Consider the following 22,815-nt stretch of genomic DNA (forward strand, 5'->3'; position numbering starts at 1 on the left):
ACCTGTAATTTAAATTGGTGAACATGTGTGTGTGTGCATATGTAATATATATTACCACACACACATATACACATAAAGTCTGTCCTTGGTTAGCACATGAGTTGGGTCTCCCAAAGTTCTCTCTCTCTCATATATATATGAGAAAAATAAATTTGCTACTGTAGATGTGTATATATATATATATATATATATATAGAGAGAGAGAGAGAGAGAGAGAGAGAGAGAGGCATTTACAGTAGTAAATTTATTGCAATTTTTTCATCAGATAGTATTGTACTTTTAAGATATCTTAAAAAAAATGTTTTTAGCTCCATAAAAACTTCCCTGAACCAGTTAGTGTTCAAGAAAAACTGCTGTATTTTGCTCTGAATTCCAGTCTGTCTCCCTCTTTCCTGCCCCCTTGTTGATGGGTGCCAGTTCTGGACTCTAAATCTCATGCTATTCCACTTGGCTCTAGTGTCTTTTACTTGAACACAGTGACTAGATTTATCTGTTTGCTTACCACTTGGCTAGGTCTGATATTCACCAATTTCTTTATCATTTAAGATGTTGGCACAATCTTGATTTCTATCTCATTATACCCCTAAAATTTTCATGGCATTAGCTGTGGAAAATAAATGAATGACTAGTGGTATTACCCTCATAGAACAGCTCATTAAAACTGATCAACTTTGAGTGTACATGGACTAGGATTGGACTGGATTGGCACACTGGATAGGTTTAAATGTTATTATCTTTTCACATCAATATATGTTTTAACAATTTGATTAATGTTCATTTTAAGAGACAGAATATATAAATTTCCATTACTAAAATTCATAGAGAAACAGATTCCATTACTAATTTATTTCTGTTGGCAGAGACAAAGTCATTGCCAAAGTCATTAAAATAAAAATGTCAAAATGAGTCCCACTGCTGTGTTTTCTTGCTTTCTTTTCAGAGACTTTTTAAACCAATCAAATTTTCATGGACTACATTAAATATTTACAAATCAAATGATAAAATAAATCACCCCTGCCTGGTAAACAACATCATACTCTCCTATATTGGTTTAGAATATCAGTTGACTACCACTACCAAATTTTGGCTTTCAAATTGTGAATCTGTTACATAGTTAATAAACAGAGCTAACACAACCCCTGTGAAAGGAATATATATATATGTATATATATATATATATATACCCCCCCCCCCCCACACACACACACACATACTGGATATTGATTTCTGTGTTGGAGGAAACAAGACAAATGTACTTTTTGCCAGGTGTTCATGTAAAACCCTAATATATATGTTAATATTTCATTTTTAGTCTAGTATTATTTTAATTTTACTTATAAATGTGTGTTCTGATATTATGCCTGATTTATCTACTCTTATTTGTTTCTCTGACCTGAAACACAGCATATATCCATCCATGCATGTATGCATACATCCATCCATCTAGTTCTTTGATCCTTCATTTAGTACATTTGTTGACCATCCCTTATATATGGCCGGTATTATGATTGACACTGTATATAATTTCACACAGCAGTTTTCCAAGACAAATATTAGTATTTTAATTTTGCAACTAAGAAGGCTAATGCCCAGGGGAGCCTGGGTGGCTTAGACCATGTGTCTGACTCTTGGTTTTGGCTCAGGTCATGATCCCAGGGTCGTGGGATACAGCCCTGTATCCAGCTGCATGCTGAGCATGGAGCCTGTTTAAGATTCTCTCTCTCTCAATCTCTCTCTCCCCTTCTGCCCCTCTTCCCCACTCACTCTTTCTCTCTCTCTAAAATACATTTAAAAAAATTTTAATGTTTATTTTTGTTAAATTTTTAAATGTTTTATTATTTAGTTTTGAGAGGGAGAGAGACAGAGTGTGAGCAGGAGAAAGGCAGAGAGAGAGAGGGAGACACAGAATCCAAAGCAGGCTCCAAGCTCCAAGCTGTAGGCCCAGAGCTTGAGGCGTAGCTCAAACCCTCGAACATGAGATCATGACTTGAGCCGAAGTCTGATGCTCAATTGACTGAGCCACCCAGGCACCCTAATGTTTATTTAGTTTTGAGAGACAGAGCACAGCAGGGTGAGGAGCAGAGAGAAAGGAAGGTGTACACAGAATCCAAAGCAGACTCCAGGGTCTGAGCTGTCAACACAGAGCCCAATGCAGGGCTCGAACTCACAAGCCATGAGATCATGACCTGAGCTGAAGTCCGACGCTTAACCAACAGAGTCACCCAGGTGCCCCTCTAAAATAAATTTTTAAAAAGGCTGATACACAAAAGTTAAACAACTTGCCAACATCATATTAAGAGTGTTCTTTTCATTGATACTACCCAAAGCAATCTACATATTGAATGCAATCCCTATCAAAATAACACCAGCATTCTTCACAGAGCTAGAACAAACAATCCTAAAATTTGTATGTAACCAGAAAAGACCCTGAATAGCCAAAGCAATCTTGAAAAAGAAAAACAAAGCAGGAGGCATCACAATCCCAGACTTCAAAATGTATCACAAAGCTGTAATCATCAAGATGGTATGGTACTGGCACAAAAACAGACACTCAAATCAATGGAACAGAATAGATAACCCAGAAATGGACCCACAAACGTATGACCAACTAATCTACAAAGCAGGAAAGAATATCCAATGGAATAAAGATAATTCGGCAAATGGTGTTGGGACAACTGGATAACGACATGCAGAAAAATGAACCTGGACCACTTTCTGACACCATACACAAAAATAAACTCAAAATCGATGAAAGACCTAAACGTAAGGAAGCCATCAAAATCCTAGAGGAGAAAGCAGACAAAAACCTCTTTGACCTTGGCTGCAGGAACTTCTTACTCAACACGTCTCAGGAGGCAAGGGAAGTGAAAGCAAAAATTAACTATTGGGACCTCATCAAAATAAAAAGCTTCTGCACAGTAAAGGAACCAATCAGCAAAACTAAAAGGTAACCGACGGAATGGGAGAAAATATTTGCAAATGACATATCAGATAAAGGGTTAGAATTGAAAATCTGTAAAGCACTTCTCAAACTCAACACCCAAAAAACAAATAATCCAGTGAAGAAATGGGCAAAAGACATAAATAGACATTTTTCCAAAGAAGACATCCAGATGGCTAACAGACACATGAAACACTGCTCAACATTACTCATCATCAGAGAAATACAAATCAAAACCACAATGAGATACCACCTCATGCCAGTCAGAATGGCTTAAATTAACAATTCAGGCAACAACAGATGTTGGTGAGGATGCCAAGAAAGAGGATCTCTTTTGCACTACTGGTGGGAATGCAAACCGGTGCAGCCACTCTGGAAAACAGTATGGAGGTTCCTAAAACAATTAAAAATGGAACTACCCTATGACCCAGCAGTTGCACTACTAGCAGGTATTCATCCAAGGGATACAAGTGTGCTGTTTTGAAGGGGCACATTCACCCCAATGTTCATAGCATTGCTATCAACTATAGCCAACGTATGAAAAAAACCCAAATGTCCACCGATAGTTGAATGGATAAAGAAGGTGTGGTATATATAAACAATGGAGTATTACTTGACAGTTAAAAAGAATGAAACCTTGCCATTTGCAACAATATGGGTGGAACTAGAGGGTATTATGTTAAGCCAAATTAGTCATTCAGAGAAAGATATCATTTGAGTTCACTCGTATGTGGAATTTAAGATACAAAACAGATGAACATACGGGAAATGAAGCAAACATAATATAAAAATAGGGAGAGGGACAAAGCATAAGAGAGTCTCAAATTTAGAGAACAAACTTAGGGTTTCTGGAGGGGTTGTGGGAAGGGGGATGGGCTAAATGGGTAAGAGGCATTAAGGAAGACACTTGTTGGGATGAGCACTGGATGTTATACATAGGGAATGAATCACTGGAATCTACTCCTGAAATCATTATTGCTCTATATGCTAACAAACTTGGATGTAAGTTAAAAAAAAATAAAGTGTTCTGCTCATCTTTGATTTTTAGCATAGTCCTTGCAACAGAGAGAGGACTTAATGCTTATAATTGAATGAATAAGTGAAATAGAATACATTTTACTATAGCTAACATCTATTTAGTGCCCATTAAGTACCGGAAACATTTCCAAGCTTTCCTATATTCTCTCATTTACTCACTACAAAAGCCCCAGCAAGCTTGGTGCTATTAATGATCATATATTTGTTTTATAGATGAGGAGCCTGTTGAAAAAGTTGTTAATTAATGTTCTCAAGATCATACAGCAGGAAAGTTGCAGAATCATGAATTTAGACTGTGGCTTTGGAGTCCATGACTTTCACCATCTTTTTGTTTGTTTGTTTGTTTGTTTGTTTGTCACTGTACATGATTCATTGCAAATGCTCCAGAATTGCTGCAATGATGATGGTGATGATGTGGAATGGGAGATTTTTTCTGATGTGTTGAAAAAACTATTTTTTCCTATTTTATAGTAATTACAAAACTTGCAAATTAAAAAAGAATTTAATTATTGCTTATTTTTGAGAGAGAGACAGAGTGTTAGTGAGGAAGACACAGAATCTGAAGCAGGCTCCAGACTCTGAGCTGTCAGCACAGAGCCCGATGTGGGGCTTGAATGCACAACCATGAGATCATGACCTGAGCTGAAGTTGGATGTTTAACCAACTGAGCCAACCAGGTGCCCCAATATATTCATTCTTTTAACAACAAAATGTCTTATTTTTTTTATCTTGATAGAAAAATAAGAGTATATATGCACTTAGGTGTAAATGTATTATGTGTGTGTGTGTGTGTGTGTGTGTGTGTGTATAATACACATACACATAGACATTATCATATATATACATATAGAGAGATGGAAGGAGGGAGAGGGATAAAGATAGGTATAATATAGTTGTAGATAGAGATACAAAACTAATACTTAAACTGGTTTGTCTTCTCTTTCTCGCATCAGAGTTCATTTGCATTTTAAATCCCCCCAAATGTACCAATGTAACTGGATATATGCTTTGGAAACAACTAATTATGATTTTATTAGTGATGTATTCTTTAATTGCTTAGAAATAAGGATTTTCACATGAAGAAGTTTGGCACAAAATTATGCTCTTTATAAAGAAATTTGAGATAGAAAAGATAACATCACCTTAAATCATGTAGTCTTGTAGTCAGTTGATCCTAAGTCCACAAAGATAGTTTTACTTTTTAACCCATTGTGTACACATTATTCAGTACTTAGTTCTGTCAGTAGAAGACCCTGGAAACAGGGAGGGTAATGAAGAGGAATGATAGTTTAGATGTATTCTTTCCTGGAATGCCAGTTGAATTAAATCTTTCATTCCCACCGCAGACATACAAATCTATAATCTCCTTTCAAGATGAATCCAGAATCAGGAGTCTGCATTCTTTTATTCTTGGTCAGGAGATTAAAATTGATCACAGGCCACACAAGGGAGTCAGCTGTAGTATCACAGCTCAATGTGGTTAACGAGGACAGCGCTTGCCTTCTGTTCTTCTTAACTGTGCGCTTACATGTTACAAATATTATTGATTTCAGGGGTCATCTGAGGCTGTGGGGAGGTTGTATGACTTGACAATATTTTGCTGTTTTTTAAGGGATAAGAGCTATGAGCCCTGATAGCAACTGGGACAGGTATAGTTTAAATTTGACAAATGAAGATTTATACTTTTTGAGCTGGCAAAGTCCTTCATGTAGAAATAATGAATGAAAATTTGATAGTTGATTTAACATAGGTCAAATGACTTGCAGTGAAAGAAGGAAAATAACGCTTTAATTATTACCCTTTCACCAAAATGAATTGATGATAGGTTTCTCATTGTAGATCTGTGCTTTAAACAAATGAATAGTGCTTTAGAAGATCCTTTTACAAGACATCAGTTAAATTTAAGTAGACATAGTTTACTTAAAATCATTTGGAAATGTAATGTAGGTGGGATGATATGTGAATAATTACCTACTAATCTTTAAAGCATGTTTTTTTTTTTTTTCTTCCTGGTGAATAAAACTACTGTGTTAACATTCAGAAAATTAAAGGTGCCACAGATCATCGTATGCTAAATTTTCAAAGACTAAATTTTCAAGCTTCTTCTATTTGTCTCTGATAATAAAGATTATATGCTATCCTGAATATATATTTTATGTAATGTTGGAAGAATCACAATGCTTAAGAGTTTTTATTAGATTAAATTTGGCTTAAGCGCTTACTAGCTGTGAGATTTTAGAAAGCTTATTTGACTGCCTTCAACCTCAGTTTGCTCATCTTTTTTTTTCTTTTATTTTTTTAATGTTTATTTATTTGTTTTGAGAGAAAGAGTGAGCAAGCAGGGAAGGGGCAGAGAGAGAGGGAGAGAGAGAATCCCAAAAAGGTCCCACGTTGCCAGCACAGATCTTGCCCATCTTTAAATGGTCAGAAAGGTGTCTAGCTGATCGAGTTGTTGTGAGGCTCAAATAGACAAGAAATATTTTTAAGTAGTAAAGCACTCTACAAATGTAAACTCTTAAAATATTTAGTATCACTAAGCCTGCACTTAAGACAGTTAGTGGTGGAAAGTTCTGCTGAAATACATTTTCTCTCTTTTTCTTCATAATCTGTAGAACACATTGGAAGATAACAAGTTAGATAGATAGCAAGTTACAAAAAGACAGCAAGTTATAAAAGAGTCCATTGGGGCTAAAATGTAAAATTTATTGGACTATATTAAATTAATGACATGGGCTTTACATGCACTATGCTCTAAGAAGCAGAATTCAAACAGGTTAGCATTAGAATATATATGACTTTTTAAAAATATGAAAATGTTGATAGTTACAAGAAATGACCCTAAACCCATACATCAAAATAGAAATCACGTGTTCATAAACTGAAATATATACATATATATAGATCATATATAATATACGTATGATATATATGATATTTACTAATATGCATAATGTATATTAAGATATAATTATTAATATAATATAATGCATAATTATGTGTATTGTATTTATTAGTATGTTAATTAACATATAATTAATATTCTTAATTTTAATCAATTATGAAATTATTATTTATTAATAAATATATACATTATACACACACACACACCAAAGCATTGACTTCTTAGTCCATTAAACCAGAGTTGTTTGAGATAGAATTCATCAATTATGTTGATTTTTAAAAGTGTGAAATTTTTACAGATAGTATCAAGATATATGCTCTATATACTATGGTTAGAGTGGTACAGGTGCTTTTGAATATAATTTAATTTTTGAATTTGTATATAGTGTGTAGCTCATAGGGAATTTAAATAATTTCCAAAGAGCAACACAGAGTGTTAGTTTGATCCCCCTGATTAATCCACCATCCACTCTTACTATATTTTCTTCATCTAGTAGTAGGAAAAGAGAAGACAAGACCATTTGCCTATATAATGGGCTCCAGTTATAATGAAAATAATTTCAATTATTATCAATTAAATTTCTCATGTCTGTATAATACTTCATGATTCAAGAGTCCTTGAAACAGCTTAAACAAGGGAGGTGGTACTAAAAGTTTAATTTTACCGAAGAGGAAACTAAGGCATAGGGTGGTAGGCTAATTTGCTCTATATCATACAACTAGCAGGTGAGGGAACTGAGAACAAACCTAGGTATTCCTACCTTGGCCATGCATTTCAGCTGCTTGGGAGTATTTGCTTCACAGGTCAGAAAATTTGTTTCAGAGTGAACCACCCACGAATGTGCCCTTTTGTAGAATTTCCAAACCCAATAGAGGGAGAACACCACATTCAAACCTTCAGTTTTCAGAGAAGCCTTCCTAAAAATGTTTTAAATCAAATATTTATATAAGCTAAGTTATATCCATTTTGTATTATCCACTCACAACTTAATTAATATGGAGTTGTCATTATTGACTATTTCTTCTTGAAAACATTTGAATATATTCTCCATTAATACTGATTCCTAAAAGGGTCTGTGATATGTTCCTCCTCTAGCAAAATCTTTCTTTCTATACTTGGACTGCATTACTAGAATACCTTGCAGTGTGGGTATCAGCAGAGGATTTATCCTGTTGCCTCTTCTGACTTGCCTAATCTAATTAAATTGATTCTTATAGTTGCAATACATGTATTTGTATTTTCTTGTTTTTGTTCTGTTTTATATTGCCTCTCAATAAATCTCCTTTAGTTATATTATTTCTAAAAGTAATTGTAGGTCAATGGCCTTGTATTATACTTAAAATTCAAAGATGAATCCTAAAATCAAAAGTACTCTTTTGAACACCTGTTTCTTTGTGCTTTATAGTGTATATTTCTATACACTATACTAGATAATTTTTTTTGAATTGTGTCTAGGGGTGCCTGGGTGGCTCAGTCGGTTAAGCTGCCAACTTTGGTTCAGGTCATGATCTCAAGGTTCATGAGTTCAGGTCCCGTGTTGGGCTCTGTGCTGACAGCTCAGCCTGGAGCCTGCTTCAGATTCTGTGTTTCCATCTCTCTCTGCCCTTCCCTTGCTCACTCTCTCTCTCTCTCTCTCTCAATCTCTCTCTCTCTCTCTCTCTCAAAAATAAATTTAAAAAAACATTAAAAAAATAAAAATAAAAGTTGTATCTATTTGTAGACAAGAAAGTTTGAACTCATATCTCTCTTCTCCTGGCTTCCAGTATACCACTTTCTCCTGCATCTCTTACCTGACTGATCCATCCTTAATCTCTATTTGGGTTCCCTTTCCTCTTTCCTCCTTTAAATGTTGGTATGTTATCTAGGGCTCTACCCTTAGTCTTCTTTTCTGTTTACTGTATACACTCACTCTAGGTTTAGCTCATTGGCATTTATGACTTCTAGTACAATCCTTTTGCTCATAATTTTCAAATCTGTTTGTCCAGACAAGATTCCTCTCATGAGATTCAGGCATGAATTTTTACCTGTTTATTACCTAGAGGACAATTCTCTTGGATGTCCCACACTCCATTACATAGATCCAAATGGAACAACATTGTTCCCCTAGGACCTGCTCTCCTCTTCCACTATACTGTATTGGTCAAGCACACCACTCTTGAGGTGTCAAGCACACCCTCCAAAACAGAAAATAAGACAGAACTTTGATCCTGTCTTTCCCTCTATTCCCTACAACTAATAGGGATCAAATTTCGTGAAATTAACTCCTAAGTATCTCTGGGGTAGGTTTTTATTCTCCTGTGTCTCTACTGTCAGTATTTTAGTGTGAGTCCCTCTTTTTTCCCCGTTAAAGTTACTGTGATAGGAGAAGAGAGTAAAAACATACCTCTAGGGAATCCAGAGGTACAGTTTCAAATGCTATATACAGAATTTCTTTGAAGTATTAAAATTTCATTCAATATTTGCATTTCATTATTCATTATCTCCATATTTGTTCTGATATAAACACCATCATTTGAGTTGCTTATCTTTGGAGTGAAATTCTTGCTCCAGGAGGGTGGCTGTGTTTATACGGAGGCTGTGGACCCTCCCTGAAATGTCATGCTATTGGAGGATACTAGTAATCCAGGTTGAGGAGTATAAGGTAAGTGTTCTTTTCTTACCTGGATTTATGCAGGATCCCCTTATATGATCTTCTCCCATCATTCTCACTACCTGTAAATCCGTTCCACACACTGCTACCAATTTGTCCTTCTTGATATACAAAACTGATTATGTAGTTTCTCTGCAGTATCTTCTCAGGGTAAAATCCAAACTCATTGGTGTGACTTTATGGTCTCGTTCTCTCTGTCAGATTTTAAATTTTGCTATTCCCTGTCTCCTCCTATCTGCTCTCCTAAACCCTAGTCTAGTCAGATGGGAGTCTTACTCCTTTATGCCTTTGTATATGTTGCTCATTATTACCCTTTTTTACCCCTGGAAATCTTCAGTGTGAGCATCCTTGTCTTTAGTCCAGGTGAAGTGTGCTTTGTAGGTGCTCCTGTGCCCTGACCTCTGCATCCTTCTATCATGGCACTTATCTTGATTTGTTCTAGGTTTCTTTTTTTTATTAATGTTTTTATTTACTTTTGAGAGAGAGAGAGAGAGAGAGAGAGCGTGAGCAGGGGAGGGGCAGAGAGAGAGGGAGACACAGAATCAGAATCAAGCTCCAGGCTCTGAGCTGTCAGCACAGAGCCCGACGTGGGGCTCGAACCCACGGACAGCGGACCACAAGATCAGGACCTGAGCCGAAGTCAGATGCTTAACCAACTAAGCCACCCAGGTGACCCTGCTTTATTCTGTTTCTGATTACATGTTCTTCTCCCACTAGATTGGAAACTGTTCATCTATGTATGTATCCCTAGCACCTCATATGTTAGCTGGCACATAGTAGGCTATATTAATGAATAAGTAGTAAATGAAACATCTGAGATTTCTATTTCTAACTGATCTCAATCACAATTAAAAATCACAGGTGATATCCAAATCTTAAAGTTGACCATAAGAGACTGTATGTTTGTTTGGCTTTTTTATGTAACAAAAATTTTAGAACTAGATATGCAACAAGTATGTATTGAACCTGCCAAGTTTTACATTGTTAATTACCAATATTTAAGAAAATTTCAGTTGGCACTGAGTTAAAGAAAGTATGTGTAGTTTTGTTCCTGTTTGGTTGTTTTTATGGAGTTATATACTAAAATTGTGTTAAATATCAAGGAAGAAAAATATCAAGGATGGTGCCAAGTATGAAAATAATAGGATTTTAAGGTTTAAAATACATAAAATCCAATGTATTTATTAACATTTGCCATATGCCAGTCACTGTGCTAAGCGATTATCATATTATTGAGATATATTATCTCACTTAATCTCCCTGTAAGGCAGGTTCTATAGATAAGGAAATTGAGACTTAACTGATTTTGCAAGGTTACATAGCTAATACATAAAGTAGTAATGACATGAATATAGTTATCTCAGATGTCAAAACCATTACTTTCCCTTATATCAGGCTTAGCATACCTATAAATTCTTGTATACAATGATATTCACTCATGGTATGTAGTGATTGTCAAGTGTGGATAATTACATTGCATTTTGGCATTTACACCCACACTCTGGGCACTTGGAATGACATTTGGATGAATAGTATAGTGTAATTGATTTAATCTTGATGAATGTGATTCTTTAGCCATTTTTGAGTCATTTAGAGAATGTAATGAAAGATATAGACCCTCTGTACACATACACGGTAAAATGACACTGAAGGGGTTGAGAACAAGCCTCCCCAAAATGTGTTACTTTGGCATGTAGATTATTTTGAGCTGAAGTCAGTCAAGGCCCAAAAAACTGAGGAGGAGCTTTTACCTCCTGCTTAACTACCTAAAAGAAATTAGAGTGCCTAGTCCAGGAAAAGAACTATCACCAGAGATTAACTACAAAGGATTTGGGCTAGCTGTTGGGGGTAAGCTCAGTGGGACTTCGGAGATCAAATTTCTCTCTGTGTCCCATTGTCTCTGTATAATAGGACTTGGCAAACATTTGTTTACCAAACATTTGCTATTCCCATCTTCCTATAAATTATCTTTCTCCCCCTTGAAGTCTCAGACCCCTGTTCCCTTCACAGTTAGTTCGGGATGTCACATAAGCCTCAGTTGCCTAACTTCCTGTGGGCTTCATATTCTTATGGGGTTCCAGTATGTATGTGATTAAGTTTGTTTTTCTCCTGTTAATCTGTTATGTCAATTTGCTTAATAGACCAGCCAGAAGAACCTAGACAAGTAAAAGAAAAATTCTTCCTCCCCTATAATACATGTATAGAAATGTACTTTTCTGAATCTTGGTTTTCTTGATATACTCAGGCAGTGTTCAGAAGTCCATTTTTAGATCATCGTGTTTTGTGGATGAACAAACTGATGCTCAAAGTCGATCGTATGTTTCTGAAATTGTTGACCATTTCTATACATAGAGAATGTCTTTCAAAGAGTAATTATTTTGTGGAATTTCCTGAATTCCTACGAAAGTATTCTAATTTTGAGACTTTTATTCAGCAACATGTTAGTAATACTAAATATGTTACAAGTATATTTAAGTATGGGTATAATTTAATATTTTTCTTATACACATTTCTTGAAAAAAGTGTATTGAGCTAAGTATTTTCTTGTAAAATTTAGAAAATTACAAAATTCAGGGTAAGATAAATTTGCACAGAAATGTACCATTTATGTATAAGAGGAAAATACATAATTAGAGTGAAATAACCCTGAAGTATCAGTGTTATCACAAGATAAAAGAATTATATAGTAGCAGGGACACCTGGTTGGTTCAGTTGGTGGAATGTCCAACTCTTGATTTCAGCTCAGGTCATGATCCCAGGGTTGTGGGATCAAGCCTCACTTTGGGCTCTGCACTAAGCATAGAGCCTGCTTGAGATATTCTCTCTCTCTTTGTCTCTCTGTCTCTCTCTCTCTTCCCCTACCCCTTCCCCGACCCTCTGCTGCATGGGCATTTGCTCTCCCTCCCCACCCCTCTCTCTCTCAAATTAAAAAAAAAATTATATAGTAGCATAACCAATATCTATGATTCTGAATTGCATTTTCTACTTGTAAAATTGTTGTTTCAATAATGTAAAGCTATATTATGCTTGCTTACTTGTCCTCATAATAGTTCTATAAAGAAAAACATTTTTGTAACTCTTCTTATTTTAGAGGTGAAGAAGCTGACGTTTAAAGTTTAATGACTTGGGCATGAACTTAGAGCCAAAAGGCGAAAAGTAACAGTCAGGAGTCCATTACTGGTCTTCTGATTCGGAACCAAACAGCTTTCCTTTGTTTCACAGACATGCCGAGGGAGAATCACATAGACACAGAAACCAAGTTCTAGCAACTGAGAGAGTCACCATGCACATTTAGTGTGTGCTTTATTTTAAAGCCTGACACTTGCTTCCTCAGGCTTGCACTGTTTTACTTTGTAGAGCTCTGAAGGCCAGAGCATACTTGGGTAATTCAAAATGATTCTTAGCTTTCATTTCAGTTTTAATCCATGACCCTAGCTCTTGCATTATGTTTCACTTCATTTTTTTTTTTTTTTTTTTTTTGCCAGTAATATAGCGAAGATTGGTCTGGCTTTAAAGAAAACAGTTTAACTGCATCATCTAAATGCATGCTATATTAAAAATTATTAAAGCTTTTGATATACAGAATACCCTGGCCTCACAATATAGTTGTAAAATTCATTAGAGCCGTTACAAGTAGAGAGGCTACCAGTGCCTGTATTTAAGAATGTATTTGAATAAAAAATGTATAAGGACAATTTTTATAAATACCTTTGAGAAAGTAACTAAGACAATACAATGAATGTGTGGTACCTTTACTGGTGATTAACACATTAGTAATACTTCTGAGATTACATTTTAAAGGGGTCTTCTGCCTTCTACAGAATGTGTGTTTATGGTGGCAGCTTTAATGCTATTTCCTGCTGTGCAGTTCAATAGAGTATGTTTTTAGGTGGTTGGTAGAAGGTTTTTTTCGTTATGTATGTCGATGGAGATAAGTGTTTTAATTACTTTTTTAATGTCTGTGCTTTTGTATTTTTCTCCTCTCTTCCCTTTTATTTCCTGCTGTTGAGATTACTGCCTCATCTCCACAGCAGGTGGCTGTTGCAAATTTGTTTTCTTTGTAAGCCTGGTAGATTTATTTTGTAATATAACTGTTCCTTTTTAGTATTTTATTATTAATGATTTCTTTACTTTGGAATATAGTATACTTACATAGTCCTAAATAGTAATTTCCTAACACATCTAAGAATTCCAATCATTAAGGAAAAAAACCTTTGCCTGAGGCGTATTGTTTGAGTTTTTTGCTTACCCTCACTTCATGATGTGAGGATTAAAATTTAAGGAAATTGTTTTATAGCAAAAGCCAAATGAAAATGAGAAACAGAGAAAGAGGCCCAAGAGGTAAAGCACACTTTAATAAATAATACCAAAAATCAAAGTGATAGGTAGAATTTTGTGACAGAAATAGGAAATTGCATTCATATATCTTTTCTAGAAGAGAGGGTTTAATGAGATCTTATGTTTATATGAAAATTAAATTTTAATTATTAAAATAACTTCTGCTAATTATAAGAAAATTAGAATGTTACAAAAGTATGAAGAAAAATACCTTTTTTGTCCAATATTTTGTTGTTTTGGCTGTTTCATATGTCCCTTTATATGAAAAGCAATAGATAAGATAGATCCTGAGTACAGGAATTATTTGTCAGGAAAGTAAAATACATCCAAAGATATTTTGTCCATTTTCTTAATTCTTGGGCATTATTTTATCAATTAAAATAGTCTCTATTTTGTTGCAAATGTATAAAGGGAACAAAAAATATGAGACCAAAATGCATAGTGAACCATAGTCCCATTTTGTTATATGAAATTGCTGGATATTTTATGACAGATTAAAAGGTTCTCCAGAAGATTTTTTAGAATCAGCTTATAGATATTGCACTTGCAAGTACACTGCTTTTTTAATATATTTATATTGTTTTCTCCCATACATACTACTCTAAGTTGGAGCCTGGTATTCAGTTCTAATATGAAGTGATATGAACTGATCTCATTAGTGTGATAGAACTTGTGTGTATCTTCTATACAAAGTGATAAAAAAGAGCTGAAGTACATTTGTAATTTAACATTGTAGGAAGTGTCATCTTTGGTTATTTCATTCTCTTCTCCAATGCTCTTTAAAAATTACTGTTTTATAAATTAAATACAAAAGACCTTAATTCAGCATTTATCAGATTTTCAAAATTGTATGAGCGCTCAGTACTTCTCTTGCTTCTGGATTTCATTATTGTTACATGTTTCTGTATGGAAAAATACCATATGTAATGGGAAAAAATATGATTTGAGATGGTGACTCCATTCATAACATTTTTTTTAAAGTCTTCATCTTGTTATGCTCTAACTGATTGTGTGATATACACGATTAATGCATGTAGTCACACTGGGAGAGAAACTAGACAGCAGTTACATGAAACAGATGTTTAATGGGGATTTGAAAAATCAATGAAATGAACACTATTGTGATGCATGGTGATATGATTTCATATGTGTTATATTGAATCACTCCATTCTTTCTGAATTCAGTCTGAACTAAACGTATTTACAGTGGGGCATTGGGGAAAAGATGGGGAGTTATATTGAGAAAGGAAGCACAATAGGGCATCATTGATCTGTTCTCTTTCTAATCAATATATAGATCCTAGAATGATAACCCATATGGCACTGTTGTCCCTTGGAAATAAGCTATAAATCCTTTGAATCATATAAGTGGTCTGTAAGTGCAGATGAAAAACTTTATATTCCACTGTGGAATTCTGGAATGCTTAGGTCCTTGAAAAGAATATTTTACTTCTATATTGTAATCCCAACTGTTTGGGCTTGGTATAAGACTAGTTTGCCTTTTCTAATAAGTATAGAACCACATATAGATACATATATATATATCCATAAATACATATATTTACTGTTTTATTCTTAAATCCTCATATCTTATATACAACCATTTAAATGGGTTTTTTCAATTAATTGCAATAGCTTCTCTTTTTGGAAGTTTTACTGTGTCTTTTTTATCATGTGAGCCTTTATTTTCCATGGTTTTTATATTTTACCCAAGACAATAATAATGGCTTACATTTGAGTGGTGTTCTCAATTTACCAGGGTACTTTTATGTGCACTTTTCTATGTAATTTTCAGCTCAACTCTACATCAGGCAGGACTATTTTCATTCTAAAATCAAAGAATTTGGTTATAGTATTGACTAATTTTACCCAGTACAGCTGGAAAGGGGAAATGGTGAAACTGGAACCCAGTTCTCCAGACTCTTAGGTCAGTCGTCTTTGAGGCATGATGTTACTCTAACTGCTCCCATTCGAATACCAAATTAAACCTTAGAGGGTCTTAATCTTGCTACTTTCCTGGTTCTGATGCACATGTGGTTTGAGTCCATTGTAGTCTGTGTAATGAATGAGGTTAGAATACCCTGGTTTGGCTATAGTCTTTTATTCTAGCCAAGGTTACTAAGTTTTATGGACTCTAATACCAATCTGCCTAACACTGACCACTTAAATGTGTAACAATATTAATTGTATATATCATGGACTAGATGGACACTTAATTTATGTCTCTCCAAATGTATCATTTTATTAAATAATTTTTTTACGGAGGGAATGCAAATAAAAGGAAGCATTTCACATCTATGCAAAAAGCTTTACATTTGTTTTCATTTTATTCTCCTAACAATATATGAGGCTGCTGCTGCTGCTGCCCAGGAAGAGTAATATACTTGCCCAAGGTCATAATAGCTAGTAAGTGCTAAAACTAGAATTTTAATATAGAAAGTTTGACTTTAGAGTTTTGCTCTTATTCAATATACTCTGTTTACAAATAATGATAGAAGTAAGTCTATTGGAATTAAGATTTTTTAAAAAAAGGTTTAATAAAAAATAAAAGCAATGTTTATTCAGGGACATTTCTTTTACAAAGACATGGGTGAATGGCTGTGGTAGATAGCCTGGTTTCCCTCAGTGAGAGTTTGTTTAATGAATCCATGTGTAATCTGCACATTTGAATGTTCTTCCTCATGTAGCACCATTCCCCAAAGTAGGCTCAGGAAATGAGGACTGAGAGCACACAACATGATATCTTCTTGGAGAAGAGAGTGAAATATCAGGTACAAAAGTACTTGGAAAAGTGGAAAACTTAAGACATTTGCCATCAGGTGCATTTTGCTATTTTCAGCCACTTGTGAATAGTGACATAATCAGTGGGATTTTATCTACTAACATCTTATTGAAAAAGCACTTGTATGGAATAACCAGAATTGATATACCTGCATAAAGTTTGGTATTCTAGAGCATTACCCATTTCTGTAAACCACAGTCTTTTGTCAGGAACCTGAGGCAGTCTCTCAGTGTTCTGTCTTTACATCTGTGGGATTTGTGAGGCTATCTCCTGTGACAGGTTTATCTGATCACCGTCTTTCCCATGCCAGCTTGGCTGTCATTCAAGTGGATGCCTTCAAGAATGAGAGGAATCACACGAATGCTTGCTCCATTCAATTAACACCAAAAAAGTGAGCCAGCGAAGTCACACAGACAGACATTATAAAATCTGAAGAATTCCTAAACATGTCCTACCATCCTATGAAGACCTAGCCTTAAAAGCTTATTTCTCCTCTATTACTTACTAGATGATAACATGAAGCAGAATATTTAATATCCTATTAATGTTAATTTAAGTTGTGCAGAACTTAATATAAGCACAAAAATTTATTCTATACACTACTGGTATTTATTCTGTAGCTGTTCTAGAGAGAGGTGCTTTCGAAACACAACAGAGATACATATTTCAAAGAATATCAAATATTGAAAAATAGCCAGCAGATACCCAAGAGGAATGCACTTAAGAAGGGAAACAATTCAAAAAGGAGTTGTACTAGAGAAAAGAATCACAAAACAAAGATACAGCCTATACAAGCAGACTGTCTTCTCTACCACTAGACTGGAACCTGGCCACAGACACATTGTGTGTTGTGTGCATATCTGTAGCCTTACAGTGAAGCATTTAATGCATACATGTTAAATGATTTAGACATCACTTGTTATGCAGCTTCACGTTATAACAGGGCTTAATTGCAACATTTTATAAGAAAAAGGCAGCATTTTAGTCAATGCTGAAGCATAGACTCTATAACCAGACTGTCCCAGTTAGAAATTGACACTGCTACTTACCTGTTCTGTGACTGTTGGCAAAGTTACTTAACATATATGTGTCTTAGTTTCCTCATATCTAAAATGCAGAAAATGTTAGTTGTCTCAGAGAATTGTAGTGAAAATGGAATGAGTTAATATATAAAAATCACCTATATGCCAGGGTTTAGAACAGCGATTGTAATGTAAGTAATCAATAAGTTAGACTTTATGTAAATATCAGCAGAATTTTATTTATTTATTTTAGGAGAACCTGAAAATTATTATTTTGCAATAGGTCTTAAGGAGGTGTTCTTTTGTATAAATATATGCTGTGAAACACCAAAACTTTAGTAACTATTCTAGGGGAACAAAGAAACAATCTGGTCTTCTTGAAAGACAGAGAACACTGTACATCTACTAAGCTAAGTTGTTTTGTTTGTCAAATCTTTGTCAATTCTTCTTTATTCATAAACCTTCTCCCCACTGAAAGGTGAATTAAAAAGTCATTTCAGTGTCATTTTGAACTCATTCTGATAGAGACACATACCTTATTTATTAATATGCCACCTACTCTCATGGAAATCTTCTTTTGATAGATGGGTATTTGCAAGTTTCATTATCTTTCATATTTCACTTAAGATTGCTTCATTTTTCTTTTTTTTTTTTGTAGCACTTTGTTTAAATTTGCTAAGGTTTAATACTTTACTTTAAGCTCTATTCTTTCCTCGCCATAATATGTAAAATTTGAAAGAATTGATAAACTATGGAATAATAAGCCTATTATATTATTAATAGCTGATGTTTAGTGAGCATTCACTATGTTTTAGGGCTCAATGCTTAAGATAGATAGATGGATGGATGGATGGATGGATGGATGGATGGATGGATAGATAGATAGATTCCTTTAAATCTCACATCAATGAGAGAAGTATTAGTAGTAGAATCATTAGGAGATATATAGATGTAGATATATAATTTATCTCATGGAATTGGCTTATGTAATTGTGGGAGCTAGCAAATTCAAAACCTGTGGGCTGGGCCAGAAGGCAGAATTTCTTTTTTCTCAGGGAAACTTCAGTTTTATTTTTAAGGCCTTTCCACTAACTGGATGAGACCTACTCAGAATTATCAACGTAATCTCCTTTACTTAAAGTAAACTGATTGTAGATGGTAACCATATTTACAAAATGCCTTCATAGCAATACCTAGATTAGTGTTTGATCATATCATTTGATGGCCTAGCTAATTACATATAAAACTGGCCATCAGGGGTGCCTGGGTGGCTCAGTTGGTTAAGCGTCCGACTTCAGCCCAGGTCATGATCTCACAGTTCGTGGGTTCAAGCCCCACATCGGGCTCTGTGCTGACAGCTCAGAGCCTGGAGCCTGCTTCGGATTCTGTGTCTCCCTTTCTCTCTGCCCCACTCACACTCTGTCTCTCTCTATCCAAAAATAAGTAAATATTTTTTTAAAAAATTTAAAACTGACCATCACAAGCACTCATGCAAGATCACAGAGCTGGTAAATGGGAGAGGAAGAACTCACACAGAAGTTTGTCTAATGACAAAAGTCCTGCTCTTAATTACCCCACAGCATCATGGTTAGCAGATGCTAGGGTACTTTTGCCAGTTGGGCCAGACTACCAAACAGTCTGAAGGAAAGCTCCAGATGCACTGTCCTAGGACATAAGAGATAAGCTCCAGATGCACTGTCCTAGGACATAAGGGGTGACCTGTCACCCAGGTTGGGGATAAGAGCTCCATGGACCTTGGGACTTCAAAAGTATGTATGCCCTGGAATGTGGTTAAACAGGCTGCAGGAATAACGTAACAGTCCTGTACCATTTTTTGCTCATTTTTTCTCTCCTGAAGCCAATATCCATAAGTCAGAACATCTAACCAGTGCCCTCTTGAACATTTATAGAGAGAATCTGATCCAGTAAATGCTAAATTCATTAGAATGATAAATGCAGAATGGGTTAAAAGCACAGGGAACTCAGTTGTCCTTGTCAGTGTCTTGATCCAAGGGAAAAAATGAAATTTAAATTTTGCCAAAGGTTTTTTCTTGTGAAATAATAAGCCTTGCAGGATAGGAAAAGTCATTTCCATGGATCCGGTGGTGTGTTCAATAAAAATGCCTTGCATTTCTTTAGATAAGTTATTTTAGCAATGGATCTATAGAAAATAATCACAGATGTAAAGTTCCTTCTCTGCCTTAACCATGGTAAGTAGTAAAAAAGCTCAGATTAGGAGTTAGTAAAGGGAGGATTTTAGACCTTATTGACAATAGATGTGGAACTCTTATCTGCCACATACATTTTCTGTGCTTTGTTTTTGATCTGCTTTAAAGATTTTGGTTTATCATATCTCCTTGAAATTGCATAGCACTTCAGGTTGTTTTTCCTGTGTCTTTTTAATAGAAAAATGAAGTGCTACAGAACAGATGCTATCTAATATAGTGGTATAAGAAGGGGGATGAGTCCTTATTTAAAGTTTGATATGTGGCATATCTATATCTATATCTATCTATCTATCTATCTGTGTGTGTGTGTGTGTTTGTATATATGTGTGTGTATATATATATATATATATATATATATATATATATATATATATATTAGATGAATCAAGTGTAGCTTAAACTGTAGTCATCTTTTAAGAGCTTTCAAGAAAAATTGTTTTGCCATTAGAGTCTTCAAGTAATATTCAGCTATTCTCATGTAACCATAACCATTCCCTACCCCAGTCTTTCTAAAAGAATTACATGAATAACCACACATTTGTGTAATAGTTTCCACATTATAAATATACCTCAGGAGTAATCTTTTATGTCAGAAAATGAAGAAACAGTCCTATCCCATTTCATTTATAAAGCCAAAGCACTGTATGTTAACTAACTGGAATTTAAATAGAAACTTAAGAAAGAAAAAAGAGGCCAAAGCAAAGGTAAGTCAAATGACTTGCCTAACCTTCCTAGATAAATAAAATAATTTTAATGATGAATGATCTTAAACTAATCTGTGAGCAAAGGGCAAATCTTCAGGAGGAAAGAATGCTGGACAGGGAAGAAAAATGTTTGATTTAATTTGAAGGGACAACAGTGGTCTATTCCTGGTTACACACTCACTCAATCTACAAGCACCTTCAGCTTTCAAATCAGATAAGTACCTACCTTATCACACATGACAAAAGTCATTCTTGAGCCATGCTTATTACTCTGTGTATCCACCAAGAAATACTCATTGCTCTTCATTTAACTATAAAATGAAATCTTACCTCTCCAGAATAACCCAGAGTTTGGGGAAGTAAATAAAATTACACTGTAAATTTTCCCCTCTGTTTATGGAATTGAGATGACTTAATTCCTCACTTTGCATTGTTTATACTTTGAAAAACATTAGTCTGTTATTCATTTTCTTTTAAAAAATTTGGCGGTTCTTTCCTAATTATATGGTTGTACATGCATGTTGTAGAAATTTTAGAAAATAAATAATGAAAAAATAGAATATCCACAGTCCTACCACCAGGAATTATCACTGTTGAGATTTTATAAAAATTGAATCATACTATACACAGTTTTGTATCCTGATAGTTCATATAACACTATTCTGATTACAGTCCAATACCATATTTTTCAAATATTTATTTTAATGGCTGCATTGTGTTGTCTTTTCTAAAGTAAAACTCATTTATCCATTTTATTGGCATTTTGGTGTTCCCTCATTCTCTCTCTCTCTCTCTCTTTGCATTGACTGTTTTTGTATATTAAATCTTACTTTTTTAATGTTTACTTATTTTTTTTTAATTAATTTTTTTTAACGTTTATTTACTTTTGAGACAGAGAGAGAGCATGAACAGGGGAGGGTCAGAGAGAGGGAGACACAGAATCTGAAACAGGCTCCAGGCTCTGAGCTGTCAGCACAGAGCCCGACGCGGGGCTCGAACTCATGGACTGCGAGATCACGACCTGAGCCGAAGTCGGCCGCCCAACCGACTGAGCCACCCAGGCGCCCCAATGTTTACTTATTTTTGAGAGAGAGAGAGAGAGAGAGAGAGAGAGAGGGAGAGAGAGTGCAAGCAGCACAGGAGCACAGAGAGCCAGAGACACAGAATCTGAAGCAGGCTCCAGGCTCTGAGCTGTCAGCACAGAGCCCGACATGGGGCTCATACTCATAAGTGGTGAGATCATAACCTCAGCTGAAGTCGGACACTTAGCCAACTTAGTCACCCAGGTGCACCTGTACATTAAATCTTCATTTGCATGTCTTAGTGTTTCCTTAGTATAGATTCAAAACTATTTTTCCAGAAATTGAGCATCCACCAATGTGTATTGCTTTTTTAAAAATTTTTTTTAATGTTTATTTATTTTGAGAAAAAAACACAGATCATAAGTGGGGGATGGACAGAGAGAGGGGGGAGACGCAGAATCTGAAGCAGGCTCCAGGCTCTGAGCTGTCAGCACAGAGCCCAATGTGGGGCTCGAACTCAACAAACTCTTAAGATCATGACCTGAGCTGAAGTCAGTCGCTTAACCAACTAAGCCACCCAGGTGCCCCCAATGTGTATTTCTATCAAAATATCACTACAAGTCCCATCTTTACCCTTGCCACATAGTCTAATTTTCTTAAATCTTTTACTTCTTAATAGACAGGAAATCATATGTCGTTGTTTTAATTTACAGTTCTTAGATTACTAATATAGTTAACATTTTGGTGCTTACAAGCTATTTATATTTTTCAATTTCCCAATTTTGTTATCCATTGTTTATGCTTCTATTGAAAAGTCAATCTGTTCCTTATTGAGTTGAGAAACTTCTTTATATAGTAAAGACCTTTTATTTGTTAAAATATTACCTTGGTTAATCATTTGCCTTTCATTTATTTGTAATATTTTTGTATTATGGAAATAGCTGATTTTTTGTGGTAAAATACATCTTTTTCTTTAAAGTTTTTTTTTTTGTGTGTGTTTTGCTTAGAACGATCTCTCATAGTCAAGAATTAGAAATATATGTATCCATATTGTATTTTAGTTTTGTGATGATTTATTTAATATGTGTTACTTTAATACACTGGAAACTTATTTTTATTTATGACAGTAGGAAATAATAGTACCTGATTTTCCCTTTAACACTAGATGGACTTGTATGTGTGTGTATC

General features: G+C 35.0%; 1 protein-coding gene across 2 annotated transcripts in view; it reads left to right on the top strand.

Annotated features, from left to right (window-relative positions):
* Nucleotides 1-22,815, top strand: part of DPYD (dihydropyrimidine dehydrogenase) — an 853,279-nt gene that overhangs the window by 357,323 nt on the left and 473,141 nt on the right. The window lies entirely within an intron of this gene.

Source organism: Panthera onca, chromosome C1 (assembly GCF_046562875.1).
Source record: "Panthera onca isolate mPanOnc1 chromosome C1, mPanOnc1 haplotype 2, whole genome shotgun sequence".
Lineage (NCBI taxonomy): Eukaryota > Metazoa > Chordata > Mammalia > Carnivora > Felidae > Panthera > Panthera onca.